The sequence below is a fragment of the Staurois parvus genome, unplaced genomic scaffold, assembly GCF_062004578.1.
Source record: "Staurois parvus isolate SC_StPar_1 unplaced genomic scaffold, SC_StPar_1.0 ptg000087l, whole genome shotgun sequence".
Lineage (NCBI taxonomy): Eukaryota > Metazoa > Chordata > Amphibia > Anura > Ranidae > Staurois > Staurois parvus.
Window position 1 is genome coordinate 5500362 of NW_028317883.1, and position 16691 is coordinate 5517052.

Consider the following 16691-nt stretch of genomic DNA (forward strand, 5'->3'; position numbering starts at 1 on the left):
GGGCATACAATTGTTTCTATATGTTGTGTTCTTTTCCTAAGCTGCTAAGTCTGACTCAGTCCAACATACTTTTCTGTATGAATCACTTTCTCTCGTTACATGAGTGCAGAGCACAGCAGTTTACTCCAAAAAGCACTATATGTGGGAGGTAGGTGGGAGCTATCATCATAAAAAGCTATGCTGGGCTGATGTTAGTTTCATCAACTCAGCAATGAAAATTCATACGATGAATTTCAGTTTAGCACCACCTTTATTTGTCTGAATTTATCCTTATAGTGAACCCAAACTGTAAGCTTAAAAATAACCTGTCACCATTATAAAACCTGTTTGCAAAGCACTTCTTATACACAGAAATGAAACAATTAATTACTGCTGTCTATACTTTTTTCTTCGCAATAGCAACAGTGATCCTGAAAGAAACCACTTGGAACAGTTATTGATCTAACTTTATGAATGCTCGGAGTCTTGTGCATGTACATAATCCCCATAGAGGCAGAACAATTTATACCTGGATGAGGCCTCCTAGTTATTGCCAGAATTGAACAGGGAAGAGAGAAAAGGGAAGACAGAACACAGTGGGGAAGTTTAGATCTGTCATCCACACTGCACTCTGAAATTCATTGAGAGCATGATGAAATTCAGACATTTGAGAACTATTTTTTAAGCAAAAGCACCAGAGAAAAAACATAAAGGTTGCAGGCCCTCTTTAAGATCCATATTTGAATGCCACTCTTTGAATGCTATTTTAGGCCACTGATGTGCACTGCAATGGCCACTCCAGTCTTGATTGCACCTTCCCATTCAAAGCCACTTGCCCATTAATATTAACTATAAAGTCACTATTCATCTTTTATAACCTTGTCTTTCTGAACTCATGAAAAATTAAAATAAGATTGGTTCCTGCACATTACTAATATTCCTATAAAGCACTTCCAGGGATCAAGCCAACTGCTAATGATATCCAGAAAATCCTGCAATTGTGATAAATTCAGACAGTTTATTATTTTAGACTTTGTTGTATAGCCTCTAAGCAAGTTAGTTTAAACACTCTTTTCAAACACAACCAATAAATGAGCAGTTATAAGAATATGCCATAAAAATAATCTTTTAACACTTCATCCTATGAGACACAATCATCCTCACTTGATAATGCATGGACTCATTGGCAAGAGGATATTCATTGATCTGCAGCCTCTGAGTGAAAAGGCCTAACTTAAAGGATAAGATCACCTTTTGTAACATGTTACATGTTACACCCATATTCAGGGTATAACATGTAATATGTTATGATCAGACCGGCCCCCGCTCCTCCCCACTCTCCACTTTGACAGCTAGCGGGGGATCTTCTCCCCTTTCGCTAGCTGTCAAATTTAAAAAAAAATGTGGCTTTGCAGAGCTCCACCCACCCAGCCGCGTCACTAATTCAGAGTACTCCGTAAATGAGAGACTACAAGTCTCGACAGACTTGGCAGCTATCGGCTTGTAGTCCTTGGTGAACTACCATGGCACTGTGGAGCACTGTAGTAGTTCATTCATTCTTCCTGTCAATATATCTGCTTGCTCATACATCCCATACGGGAAATCAGATATACTGACTGATCTGCAGAAGACCTTCATGGCATTAGTGATCTGCTGATCACTGGTGCAATGCTTTACATCCTGCAGACAAAAATAATAATTGCACATTTTTTTACCTGCAAAAAAATGTGCATTTATTATTTTTTATTAAAGGTGAACTTATCCTTTAACGTGGTTCTAAAGCCAGAAGATTTTCTTTTTACCTTAATGTATTACCTGCATTAAAACCTTCCACTAGTCGCTCCCCCAACCCCCTCCCTAAATACTGTCCTGAGTCCTGTAGCAATCCAGCGCTGTGCCCATCTGCAGCAGTGCTGGTTTTCTCTTTCCCCTCTCAAAGGCTTGGAGAAAGCAGCTGGGTACCATTGGCTCCTGCTGCTGTCAATCAGATGCTGTGAGAAGAGAGCAGGGGAACAAGACCGAGATACATTGTGTGTGTCAACCCAACAAGGAGCAAGCCTGCGGGTGTGCCACTACTGGAAGTGGCTTCCTATAGGGATGCACTGAGAAGAGAAAGAACCAGGACAGGAGAGGCGGCAGGGAACCCCAGGGGAGAAGGATTGGGGGTCACTCTTTGCAATACCATTGCAAAAAGCAAGGAAGCATAAAATGTTTGATAAATAAAATATATATATGGTTATACAATTATTTTAAGCTTTTATTATATGGCTTGAAACAGTAATATCCTCTAGGTGTGATGATTTGCTTCCACATGGTTACTAGTATTTCTGAACCTGAGTAGTAACTAAGACTGAGCTTCTGCTATTTTAGGAGAATGGGTCTTTTCTCAAGTCCAATGGCTTTACTTAGATGGGTCTTGTAACATCAACTGGGACCCATAGTTGAGACATTTTGCACTAAGTCTTCAGGCAGTTTTACTTACGTTTTTGAATAAAGATACCCCTCTCCTGGGATGCCTTTTCTTTAGCTTTATTGCAGAACTTGTTGAACAGAAAGGGATGAATAATAGATCTAAAGATGGATAGACACCCAGGATGGATGCTTAGACTTTCTATTTAACAGCAGACTGTAGGACAAATCCGAATTCCCAGTTAGAACAACAGAACTCTAAGGGCCTTTTCAGAAAATGACTTGAGATATTTAATTGTTTTCATGACCCTGCCTACTGGGAATAAACTCTTCAGTGATTGAACAGCTGTTATAAATATAGATTTAACTCAAGCCCTTTATCAACATCTATAGAATGAAGGCAGGCAAAATTCTGCAATGATACAGAAATGGAGTTGATAGACAGCAGAAGAAAATACAGAACACACAGGCCACAGGAAGAGTTGTCCAACTTTTTCTTTAAGGCTTCTCAGAAAACTACAGGATAGAGAAATCCCATTTTCTCATGGAGTGAAAGCCCACTACAAATACTGTATATTTCTGTAGTAACAGGAATAACTTACTAGAGTGATAGAGAAATGCTAACAACAGCCTAGTCATTCTAATGTGTTCTGTTTTTTGGGTGGTTAAAGTTATTATGCTGCAACTGTATTGTATTTTAGGAAAGCCTGACAGAGATCCTCTTTAAAAGAAGTGTAGCTCTTTCCTGGTGTAAATGTTAGAAGAGAACGGTTGCTATTACATTGCTGAAAATGTGAACATTTTACAGTGAATGAACTGAATGTGTAATCTCAGCAATGGTTATAAAAATGATAATATAGAAAACACATTTGTTTAGAAGAAAGCTGTAATGGATTTAGGTAACTTTATCATTTTTCTTAATTCTTTATTAACCATGCATATACACAGATTATAAACATAGAGTGATGGTACAAAGTTCATTTCAGCAATAAACCCAGAGAAGAAGATGGATCATGAGGTACATATTATTCATGTTATCAGTCAGAATATATATATATAATTGTGTATGTAATTGTATTATAATTGATTTTTACTTCTCAGTATGTCTGAAAACATCCTATTCTATATTAGCTTTTATATAGTATGTAGAAAAGAGAGATTGTAGAAGGAGAAAGGGTAAAAGTGATTAAAAAAAGACATAAGTTGGTGAAAAAGCAAGAGGGAGAAAAAAAAAAAAACAATGAAGAAAGGGGTGGTGGATGGTGACTGTCACAATCATGCACACAGAGATGGGCGCGGTCCTTCATTTTGCTCCTAAACCTCTGCATTTAGTTTTTTTTCTCAAACTCCAAATCCCCCCTCCCTCAGGAATGTGTTCAGTGTACCTTGCTAGGGGGCTGTCTATGCCATCCTTTTCCCAAAAAAGGCAATAAGCTTGCTGTTGTAAGAAGATACCAATTGATTTTTGGGTAGAAAAAGGAGCAGTTAGTTTTGTGAGGGGTCAGAAAAGTGAAGTCTGTCAGCTCTGTACCATCTAGCTGACCAAGAGTCTTGTTGGACCATCGCAACTAATTACAAGACCAGAAGTCCCTTCTTTAGCTCATCAGACTTGAAACTGCTTAACCCCAGACATTTATTTGGCAAGTACTTACTTACCTAAACTGCCTTCTGTTATCTGTTGCTGTGCTGTATTGTTCTGTATATTTATATATATATATCTTAATTACATCTTCTCTGTAAATATTTTTATTGCACCTGTTTGACCCTTTTAGTAATAAATCTTCCTTTCTGAAAGTGTTGAACTGTTTCTATAGCCCTTAATTGCAATTTACAAATTCCTGCCTTTTGAAGAGACGCTACTGTTGGTTTAAACCTCTGTATAACTGGCCGGCGGACCGTTTTATACAGACGATTATTTCAATCATTATAGTGTTATAACTGATAACGCGGGTTTCCTCTTTCTCTGTACAAAAAGGAGGTGGTGGCAGTGTAAAAGGGGTTAATTGCATAATTAACCTGACCCAGTAACAATCGCTCCCAGGCTGCCTGTACATAGATTGTGTCCAATTAGCTGGAAAATCATTGTGCAGGGTGTAGCTGGGCGTGGCATTGTTACGCATGTCACATCGCGGTTTGGATCGGCCAGTCCTTCGGTCACAAGTTTGGTGAGGAGGGCTGGGGTCTAACACTGCGATCGTGACATATTTGGTGGCAGCAGTCGTGGGATTGTCGCCTGTTGGTGGCTGCGATCTTGCGATCGTGACAGTGACGATAGGAGGGTTAGTGGATAGGGTATGCACTTATATTTTCACTGTTCAGAATTATGCCAAAATGACAATAAGCACCATGTTGCATATTTGCATAACTGTTTATCTAATCTATATTTTTAGCAAAAAAATTCACTAAAATGAATGGCAAAAAAAGATGTACCTAAAATTTTAAAATTGTTCATAAGCGAAGATTTAAAAGCCTTTACAGGTCATCAGTTTAGAATTTACAGTGAATGATGGCCATAAAGCTATTGCTTTCATCCTGACATGTCAATTGTATTGCTCAGTTGGTGTTTGCCTTGCCCAGGCAGGGTAAGTAGGATGTCATCCAGGGGCAGCTCACAGAGGAGTGGACGGAGCAGCCAGCCTATTCCAACAAATGGCATACCTCTGCTGTGTGTAGCCATTTGCAGTATCTGCCAACAGCATCTCAAACACAGTAATTCAATCTATCTTTTGGGCACCCCATGTATGAAAAGACATATGACTACTCACCACAGAGCTTGGTGGCAGCAGAGCAACCAGTCAGCAACAAAAGGGCCACATTACTCCTTCCTGCTCCTTCTTTTCTACCTCTCCCCCCACTACACAAGATTCCCTAGGCTTATCTTATGGCATTTGCAGTGGGAAAGATAATCAGCATGATTATCCACACAGAGTAGAGGTAAGCATAGGCTGCAACAACTTGCACCCATGAAGCAGCATCTCACTCTCATACTGAAAACCCTATCCTGCCATCTCCAGCTCAATTGAACAGGAAGCTGACTCTTCTCCTGCTGCTGCACCCATCCACCCCTATGCCCTGCATCTCAATGCCAATTTGGAAAAATTGTTGGCTTTACAGCTGCACTTTTTCTAGGCAGTGGGGTGAGCCAACTTCTGTGGCTTTGTGGCCTGTGCTGTACCACAGTGGCAAGTTCCCAAACACCTATTTTTCACTCAGAGGACCATCGTTGCCCTCCAACATCATGTTTCCATGTCACTAGTCTACGCAGTCAGCTGTAGGGTCAACATGCCCCTCATCACATGTGGTAGAGAAAGCATGTGAATGGATGTTAATCTTGTTCACAGTCCACTTTGTAACTTTGCTGGTGGTTGAGATGCATAAAACACAGGGCACACCACTGGAGCTGGTGGTGCAAGCCCATATCTTGAAACCTTTGGACATTGCATTGACAAATCAATAACCTCCAACTCCATGTGCAGCAGCTACACATGCATTACACATGCATTAGCAGGTCATAAAGGTGTAACCGCGCAAGAGGTTTTTTTTTCACCATGTCAGTGGACCCACATTTTAGACACGTGTATCATATTGTCACTATTTGAGGAGGCTGACCATCCTCTTGGATCCAAGATATAAAGGGGAAAGTCACAAAGCTCATCTTGCATTCATATAAGGCGCAAAATATGAAAAACCTGAAGGATGTGTTTCAGAGGAACCTGTTAACCTTCTTTCCAGAGACTCTCAGTATACACTTTAACTGCCAATGTGTCATAGAACCTCCTGTCAATGAATGGAGAAGCAGAGGTGGCAGTGGCTGCCTAAGCAAAGATTTCAAGTCATTCAAGTCATTCTTCAGTACACAAAGCCCAAAACTGTCTGCTACTGGAAGATTTAGGCAGCACCCAAATTATATGGTAGCAGATTATATGGGGTCAAAGGTTAATGTTTACACCATCAAAACAGATGACCCTATTGTCTACTGAGTGACAACAATGGACCACTAGGCAATGCAGTTGAACTTCTGGGTTGCTCTACAGCCAGTGTGCTTTATGAATGTAAATGCACAGTGGGGGGCATTGTTACAGAAAAATAGTCCATCTTTCCCTAGACATAGTTGACTGACTAACCTTTGTAGAAATGAACAGTCCTGAACAAGTGGCCTGAAACAAATACTACCTCCTGCCACCATTGTCATCTTCTATCCCCAAGAACACATCCTGCCACCAATAATACCTCCTTCTACTGCTGCTGGACTGACAATGTAACCATCTCCTGCCACCAGTGTAAATCTACCACCATTAACTTATACTGGCCCCATTGCTGTAGTCCGTTCCAATGGCAGTTTAATTTGGCAGTCTTTCAAAAATCTGTTTCATTGTTGCATAAAATATATCTGTTCCCCAGATCTAAAAATTAACCATTTTTTTTTCTGTAGGGTACATCCTGCACTGGCAATCAGTGTTTGTGTTTCAATATGTTGCATCAGCATTAAAAAGGACAATTAATATATACACATACTGCTCATCAGTAAGCATTTGTTTTGCTTTGATGTAGGCTACATTATGCTGTGTATATCAAACTGTCTGGCTTTCTTGAGTGCATTGCCTTGATCTAGAGTTTTGCTCCTTTGACACAGGAAGAATACAATTTCAATTTTCAAATACAGATGGAGTCTATCTTCTCTCTCCCTGTGCAATTACCTCCTATTAAAAAGGATGTGAGTCTGTGCAGCAAATATCAACAATTTTTATATTCCATCTCAGAAAACATTCAGTGTAAGTTAATATTTATGGCCAAAATATGCCTGCTCTCTCCTGGAATTCCCTATTAAAACAGATGAGATCTGTGCAGCAAACCTATACAATTTTTATATAGTGTTGCAGAAAGAATATAGTGTAATTGAATAATTCTGGCTGAAATATGCCTACTCTCTTCCTCTGAAATTGTCTTCCATTAAAAAGATTTAAATCTATACAAATCTATACAATATTATATAGCATCTGAGAAAAAGATACAGTTTATTTGAATATTTTTGGATGCAATCTATCTGCTTTCTCATTCCGAAATAGCTACAATGCATTCATCATTTATTCAGACCCCCCTTCTGTTTTTTCAATTTTGAAATGTTGCAGCCTGAAACTACAGTAGTTTACCACTAGCCTACAGGGCACTTATACCCCCTTCCTGCCCAGGCCAATTTCCAGCTTTCAGCGCTGTCGCACTTTGAATGACAATTGCGCGGTCATGCAACATTGTACCCATATGAAATTGTTATCATTTTTTTGAGACAGATAGAGCTTTCTTTTGGTGGTAATTAATCGCCTCTGGGATTTTTATTTTTTCTTAAACAAACCAAAAACCACTAAAAATTTTGAAAAAAAAAGTTTTTTCTTCGTTTTTGTTATACAGTTTTGTAAATAAGTGATTTTTCTCCTTCACTGATGTGCGCTAATGAGGCTGCAGTGATGGGCACTGATAGGTGGCACTGATAGGCACTGATGAGGAGGCACTGGTAGGTTGCACTGATGGGCATTGACAGGCATCACTGATGGGCACTGAAAGGCAGCCCTGATACATGACACTGATATATGGCACTGATATTTGGCACTGATAGGCAGCACTGACTGGCACTGATAGGTGGCACTGACTGGCACTGTTAAGCGGCACTGACTGGCACTGATAGGCGGCACTGACTGGCACTGATAGGTGACACTGATGCGCACTGATAGGCGACACTGACTGGCACTGCTAGGTGGCACTGATTGGCAGCACTGATAGGTGGCACTGATTGGCATTGATAGGTGGCACTGACTGGCACTGATAGGTGACATTGAAAGGTTGGTCAGATGGGCACTGATATGTGGCATTGATATGGCACTGATGGGCACTGGCACGTGGCACTGATGAGCACTGACTGCTGGCACTGATGGACACTGACAGGTGGCACTTCTGGGGCCACACTGATCATCAGGGCACACTGATCATCAGTGCCCTGATGATCAGTGTACAAGTCCCCTCCGCGGAAAGCCGATTACCGGCTCGCCTCTCCTCTCAAGCTGTCAGCGTGACAGCTCGAGAGGAGAGAAATGCCGATAACCGGCATTTCCGTGTTTACATGTGATCAGCTGTGATTGGACACAGTTGATCACATGACTGAGCCGACATCTTTGGCTCTTTCCGTGATCCGCTGTGTCCGAGGGACACAGCGCACCTGCGATCGCCACGCTGCGCGCTCCCTGAGCCGCGCATGTGCGGTGAGAATGGAAGGACATCATATGACATCCTATCAGAATGAGAGAACCACCTTGTGCCTGTCATTGTACTATATGGTGGGCGGAAGGTGGTTAAATTAATTTTCTTCTCATTAATCTACACTCAGTACCCCATAATGACAAAGTAAAAACAGAATTTTGGAAATGTCTGTGAATTTATTAAAAAGCAAAAACTGAAATATCACATGTACTTAAGTATTCAAACCCTATAATCTGTACTTTGTTGAAGATTCTTTGGTAGCAATTACAGCCTCAGGTCTTTTTGTGCATTATGCAACAAGCTTTGCACACCTAGATTGGGGGTGTTTCTGCTATTCTTCTTTGCAAATCCTCTCAAGCTCAGTCAGGTTGGATGGGGACTCTTGATGGACAGCCATTTTCAGGCCTCCCCAGAGATGTTCAATAAGGTTCAAGTCAGGGCTCTGACTTGGCCAACATAGGACATTCACAGAGATGTCCCTAAACCACTTGTGTGTTGTCTTGGCTGTATACAGGATCCTTGTCATGTTGAAAGGTGAACTTTCGACCCACTCTGAGGTTCTGAGTGCTGTGGAAAATATTTTAATTGAGGATATCTCTGTACTTTGCTCCATTCAGCTTTCCCTCAACCCTGACCAGTCTCCCAGTCCCTGAAGCTAAACACACTCCCACAGCATGATGCTGCCACCACCATGCTGCACTATTGGGATGGTATTGGGCAGGTGATGAGCGGCGCCTGTCTTCCTTCCAGCATAATGTTTAGAATTGAGGCCAAAGAGTTCAATCTTCGTTTCATCAGACCAGTCTGATCCTGAACTCCTTCCAGTGATTTTTGCAAACTCCAAGGGGTTTCATGTGTAGAGAATTCCATCTAGCCAATCTGCCATAAAGCCCAGATCAGTTGGCCCAGCATACTGACCCCCCCCCCCTTCACATCCATTTTGGCATTTGAAGATGTCCCTCACTCTGCTGTTCTGACTGAAAACGTCTGCTGCTCCTTTGAAAAGCAATCAACTCAGAGATTACCTTTCAGAGGCATTTGACAGACAGTGAGGAGGAAATACATTGCCTCCTCATCACCTGTTTTAACACTCTAAATGCTGCACCACCCCACCACAACCTCGTGCATTGTATGTTTTTGGAATGGGTTGTGTTTGGAGATCGATAATGCCTGCCAAGTATAACGGGGTATAATTCTTGCCGTAGCGGCAAAGAAAGGCATTGTAGCAGCAGCATGTATACACCCCTGGCTGCTGCCTTGTCAGGTAAGTGTCAATTAACATCAGTCGCTGCATTACAACACATCAGCTGGTGTGATGTGTGGTATTGTGAGATGGGGAAACAGCTCTCATTGTTTGAACACTGGATGAGTGGAAGTAAATTAATGTTTTGACTGACATTCTGTGGTTTAGCCACAAGATGTCACTGTTTTTCTAACACAGCCTCAGACTGTATAGATATTTGTATATTCATGAAGAGGTGGAGTTTTCACACAGAGTTGGAGTGAACAGGAAGAGGAGACTGCAATCATGTTTTGAACGGTGCTGAACGAAGGGGCTGTGTGAGCTGAGAATCCGATGACATCCAGGTGTGGGAGCTTCCCTCGGTAACCAGAGCTGCAGCTAAGTGAAGCTGATCGTGTCCAAGACCCTGATCCTGTTCAGAGGAAGGAAGATTGCTGCCCGTAATGCTGATGAGTGAAGAGGAACAACGCAGCATACACTGCAATATTGCAAGCTTGTTGGAGAGACATTTGTTCTGTTCAGAGTCACCAGCGGATGGAAAGCAGACACGGGTCGGTAAGATCGTGCACGCACCTCATTTCAGTGTTGGCACCTTGAGACTGAGTCCAGGCCTATAGTTAGTTAGTTAGGGTCTCTGTTTGTGTCAGGCCACAAGTGTTACTGATTATTGGAAGAACTCCACAACTTAAAGTGACATTTCACATTGGAGAGCTGATAAAATCCTACAAACTCAAGCCAGACTGGCGTTTTGCTCAGAAGGAATACTCAGGCACGTGCTACAGGACCAGTTATGGGAGAGGGAATACTGTAGATTTGTGTAAGATTGTAAGCTGTTGTGCTGCACCGCAGGTTAGCCCATACCATACACCCATACACTGATTCCTGCTCTCTTAGGGTAATAACAGGTAAGGTGTGGCAGCTTAGTTGTGCCCGCCAGTAGGTAAATTACTACACCTTCTACCTTCATCCATCAGGAGGCGCCGTGCTGTGCAGTGCAAGGGTCTCAGCCTTTGGGCTGGGTGTATGTAAATTTATTGTATGTTCTCAGCATTTGTGGTTGTGTTTATTTGCCACATCTAAGTAAAATTTTGTTGTGGCAAAAGCTGGTGTTGGGGTTGCTTTCCTCATTCGTGACTTCACTGTATCCTGGGGAGCCCACCCCGGTACACGGCTTACAGTATCAGCTCAGTGTGGATGCACCGTGCGCATTGTACTGGGATTTTTTTAAACAAACTTTATTGATACGTCACACAGGTATTTCATTAAGTTCAACTGGCCACATAGTATGAGGTAGTAGACAGCTTTATACTGCACTGTGCTGAAAAAAAGTTCTGCATGCAGCACCACTGAACCAGACATACCAGGGATGAAGCATTTTGCATTGTCATGTGGAGGAATTGTGCTGGAATAGTCACCCAACACAGTTCCACTGCGTCTGGTATAAATGTACCCTAAAGGGGGAGTAGTAAACAACAGCACAACCACATGGTTTTAAAAAGCAGGACTGTTGAGTCCTATGGAAGTTTTCCACCACTGTGTACATGCCACTGGAAGTGACCTCTGTACATCCCTCTGTGCAAAGTCTCTCTCCCCCAATCTCTCTCCCCCCTCCTCCCTCTCCCCTTTGCTCTGCCAATCTCTTTCCTTCCTCCCTCTCTCCTCCCTGCCCTCTCTCTCCCCCCTCCTCCCTCTCACCCCCTCTCTCTGCCCCCCACCTTTTTTCACCTCTCTGTCTTTCTTCACTCCATCTCTCTCTCCTATTCTTCTAAATCTCTCTCTCTCACCCACCCTTTCTCCGTATTTCTTGCCTCCCCCCCCCCACTCCCTCTCTCTTTCTCTTTGCTCTTCTGGGGGACTATGTTGTGATGTAGGGGACTCTGTTATAATGAGAGTACTCTGTTGTGATGGGTGGGGCTCCAGTGGGAAGGAGGGGTTTCTGATAGGATAGGACTATGATTTAACCACTTCAAGTCTGGACACTTTCATCCTCTTCCTGTCCAGGCCAATTTTCAGCTTTCAGTGCTATCACACTTTGCATGGTCATGCAACACTGTACCCATATGAATTTTTTAGCATTTTTTTGAGACAGATAAATCTTTATTTTAGTGGTATTTATTCACCACTGGGATTTTTATTTTTTTTCTATATAAATGAAAAAGCCCAAACATTTCGAAAAAAAGTGTTTTTCTTATAAAATTTTGCAAATAAATAATCTTTCTTCATAAATTTTGATCAAAATGTATTCAGCTATCTTTTTAGTAAAAAGAAATAGCTCAAATTAGTTTAGAACCAAAAATTATAATATCTCTAAAATTATTTTTACATTTTTATTTAATATTGTTATATTATTATTTATAGGTTTTTTGGTGTATTTTTTTTACATACTGTCACCCTAGCAGTACAGTGTCACCATAGTGACCCAGTACTACTTGTGGGGGGTGATGAAGATTTTTTTTTTCTTTTTTACACTGATTGCTTTTAAACCCATAAAGGCTGTAAAAGCAATCATTTCTCGTTCCCTCTGGCTGCATTCTTGCAGCCACTGAGAAATACTGTGTGAGCTGTGATTGGTCAGAGCTTGTCACATGGCACAAGGCTGTTGTGAATAGCCTTGTATCATGTGACCTCACAGATTTCACATGTAGTAAGCAATGATGTCAGAAGTGACATCTTGCTTACTACTATTCATGTGATCACTAATTGGCCAATCAGTGATCACATGATCGGGGGCCTCATCCCGTACAGATCCCGTACAGCGACTGGGACACAGATGCCACTGAATTTCAGTGTCGCGCACTCCCATGGAGTGCGCACAGGCAGGGAAGCGGGAGGACGTTTATATACGGCCACCCGCTCCTGCACTGCTCCTGACTGGCCGTTTATGTACATGGGCCGGACAGGAAGTTGTTAAAGGAGGCAATGTATTGGAGTGACTGTGATGTAATGGTGGCTGAGTCTGAAGTGATGGATGGAATCTGATGTGATGGCAGAACTCCCCTATGGGGCACCAAGAAGTGAGTGATATCAGCATCCAGTACAGATGTCCTTAAGCCCAACAAATACAGTTCAGGACTGAGGTGTCTCAGGATTTTGGATACTTTTGAAGGGTGCCATGAATAATATAAAAAAAAGGTTGAGAAATACAGGTCTAGTACATGAGCTTTCCATTGCAGCCACAGGGAGAGGTAGGGAACTAAGAGAGAAGAGGATAAAATGACAGTGTGTTGACATTATGGCCCCCTGACATTTTTACTGCACCCCCAAGATCAGACAGGCTAGATCTGGCCCTGTTTGAAATCCATACAGAGTGGAGGAACTTTAATACAGAAGATGTGTTACTAGTTGAGGAAGAAAATCCTAAAAAAGGAAACTAATGCACTTGCCACATCTAATGATTGCAAAGCTGCAGTATATTAAATTTTTGGTTTTGGGTTCAATACCACTTTCCATATGGGATGAAACACCAATCTTTTATTGCACGATGCAATCTGCTTACCCTCTTATTTCTCAGAAACAGTGGCTTGTGCAAACAGCCTGACAAACTTATACTGTAAGCTGTGCTGCAACTATGTGACCTTTTTCTGCTTTCTAATTTTAAACAAAAAGACATTTATTTTTAATTACAAAAAGGCTCAATATTTGTGGTGCAAAATTTAAAAACGTGTCCATTTGCCGTCTCCGAAAAAAGACACAAGTTTTAATTCCAAATACAGTCTACTTGCTATCTGCCTCAGAAATAGCAACCTGTTCAAAAAGGATTCAAATCCATACTTAAAATCTAAATTTTGTTCTAAGTCAATGAAAAAATATGCAGTCTGCTTGCCCTCTCCCTCACAAACTGTCGAAATTTGTAAATTATTTCTCCTTTTTAATCTAACAAGATCTAATAAGATCTCTACAGCGCACATTTTTCATTTCCAAATGTTAAATGCCTGCTCAAGTCCAAGTAGAAATTGTGGCCAGTCCAATAACAATTAAAATAGCTGTGGTGCAAATTTAGGAAAGGGTTCCGTCATCAGTCTATGAAAAAAGGACAATATGCTTATATTTCCAAATGATTGCCGGTGAAATATACCTGTTCAAACCCTCAGAAATTGCTGCCTGGGCAGGAAAAAGCTTCATCATACCCAAAGTCTTCGAACTCACCTAAAATCTACAATGAAAAATATATAAAGCTGCAGCACTCAAAGTTATCCAATCTTGTATAGCAATTATATTCACCAAATGTGCAGCACTAAGCTACAAAACATGTTTATATTAATGTATTATTCACTCAAGAAAGTTTAATATACAAAACAAAATAAATAAAATACAATATTAGTACCCAAATAATATGAAAAGTGTGCACTAAATATCGTGCAAAAACAAGTCTGTAATGAAAAACAACTAATATAAAAGGCATAAACTAAACATTCATGCAGTAAAAAGTCCATGATAATGTCTGTGAAGTAATTCCAAACTAAAGCTCACTAAATTTCCTGCGTGCTCGTGCATAGATACCAAGCACAACCAGAGAAACAAGGATTAGTTCTCATCCTTTAACACAGACCTTTAAATTATAAAAGGTTATGCAGCACCTTTTCTCATTTATAAGTCCACCATTCACTACATGTTACACCCATATTCAAGGTGTAACATGTAACAGATTATGAAAGTACCGGCCCCCGCTCCTCGCCGATCCCCTGCTTTGACAGCTAGCGGGGGACTCCTTCCCCCCCTCCACCCCGCTAGCTGTCAAATTAAAAAAAAAAAACATGGCAGGGCAGTGTGAATCTTCCTGTCAATATATTGGCTTGCTCGTACATCCCATATGGGCAAGCAGATAAACTGACAGGTCAGCAGGAGATCTGCATAACTCCAGCGATCTACAGATCGCTGGTGCAATACTTTACAGGCTCCTGCAGCAAAAAATAATAAATGCACATATTTTTTTAACTGCAAAAAATGTGCATTCATTATTTTTTATCACAAGGTGAAATTATCTTTAAGAGTTTAACCGCCTCCCACACGCCATATAAGGAAATGACAGGCAGGCGGCAGTTCTCTCGTTCTGGGAGGACATCACATGACGTCCTCTTACTCTAACTGTGCAGGCGTGTGGCTCGGCGATCAGTGGTGCAGTGTGTCCCTGGGTCACAGCAGATCACCGATCACTGTAAAGAGCCAATGATGTCGACTCTGTCATATGATCAGCTGTGTCACATGTAAACAAGGAAATGCCGGTTATTGGCAGTCCTCTCCTCACGCTGACAGTGCGTGAGGAGAGGAGAGCCAGTAAGCGGCATTCCTCGGAGGGGACATCTACACTGATCATCAGGGCACTGATGGTCAGTGCCTTTATGATCAGTGTAGCCCCATCAGTGCCACCTGTCAGTGCCCATCAATGCCACCTATCGGTGCCCATCAATGCCACATACCATTGCCCATCAGTGCCATATATCAGTGCCTACCAGTGCACATCAATGCCACATATCAGTGCCCATCCGAGCTGCCAGTAAGTGACACCTATCAGTGATGCCAATCAGTGACACTTATCTGTGACAGTCTGTGCCGCCTATCAGTGCCCATCAGTGCTTCCTATCAGTGCCCATCAGTGCAGCCTAACAGTTCCAATCAGTGGCGCTTATCAGTTTCAGTCAGTGCTGCCTATGAGTGCCATATAAGAGTGCTGCCTCTCAGTGCCTATCAGTGATGCCTGTCAATGCCTATCAGTGCCACCTATCAGTGCAGCTTATCAGTGCTCATCACTGCAGCCTCATTAGTGCACATCAATGAAGGCAAATTTTCAGTATTTTTTAGTTTGTTTAGCAAGAAACAAAAAAAAACAGTGGTGGTTAAATACCACCAAAAGAAAGACTATCTGTCTCAAAAAAATGATAAAAATGTAGTTTGGATACAATGTTGTTTGACCGTGCAATTGTCTTTCAAAGTGCTACAGCTCTGAAAGCTGAAAATTGGCCTGGGCAGGAAGGGGGTAAAAGTGTCAGGTAGGCAAGTGGTTAAACTCTCTGGCAGATGAAATTCTCTCCACTGACAGGTCCAAGAATGTTAATAAGCAGTGACTTAACATTTCATTCCATCATTGCAGAGTGGTATAAAACCTGTGGCTCACTACCTCTCACAGAACCTGGCTGACAGGTTTGAAGTTTGTTCGGTCAGGCTGCAGACTCGCCAGGGTGAAGGCTCTCTGCTGGATGGATGTGCCTAGCAAAACCTCCTAATACTCCACCCTATGCGCTATACTAATTAGGCTGTTTCAAGGGAGTAATTTCTAGATGCAATATGCCTGTTCAGTCCCTCAGAAATCGGGGTCTGTCCAAAAAGGAATAATAGCTATGCTGCAAATGTGTGACAGTTTTCCCACACAATACTTTTTTTTTCGAACTGCAATCTGCATGCTCTCTCCCTCTGAATTAGTGGCCTATAAAAAGGGATGACAGGCTATGCTTCAAATATGTACAATGTGTTTGTCTTGAGTGTTAAAAAAAACATATTTCTTTTTTATCTCCAGATTAAGGCAAATTTCAAATCTGTGCGGGTGGTGACGCTGCGAATCCGCACAAAAATACGTGCAGTCGCACCACCCGCACTCAGGAATGCGGACCCCCAGGCGGGTGCCATTAATTCTAATGGCATGGCACCCGCACTGGAAATTGCAACCGTACTGGGAACCTAAGTTCCTGTGGGAGCTGTGTTTTCCAAAGAAGTGCAGGGACTTCTTCCCCGTGTGTCCCGAGGCATGAGAGTCCATTCAAATGAATATGCTCTCGTGCCAGTGCAAAACACGGCCTGCAGGCCGCAGATATGTGAG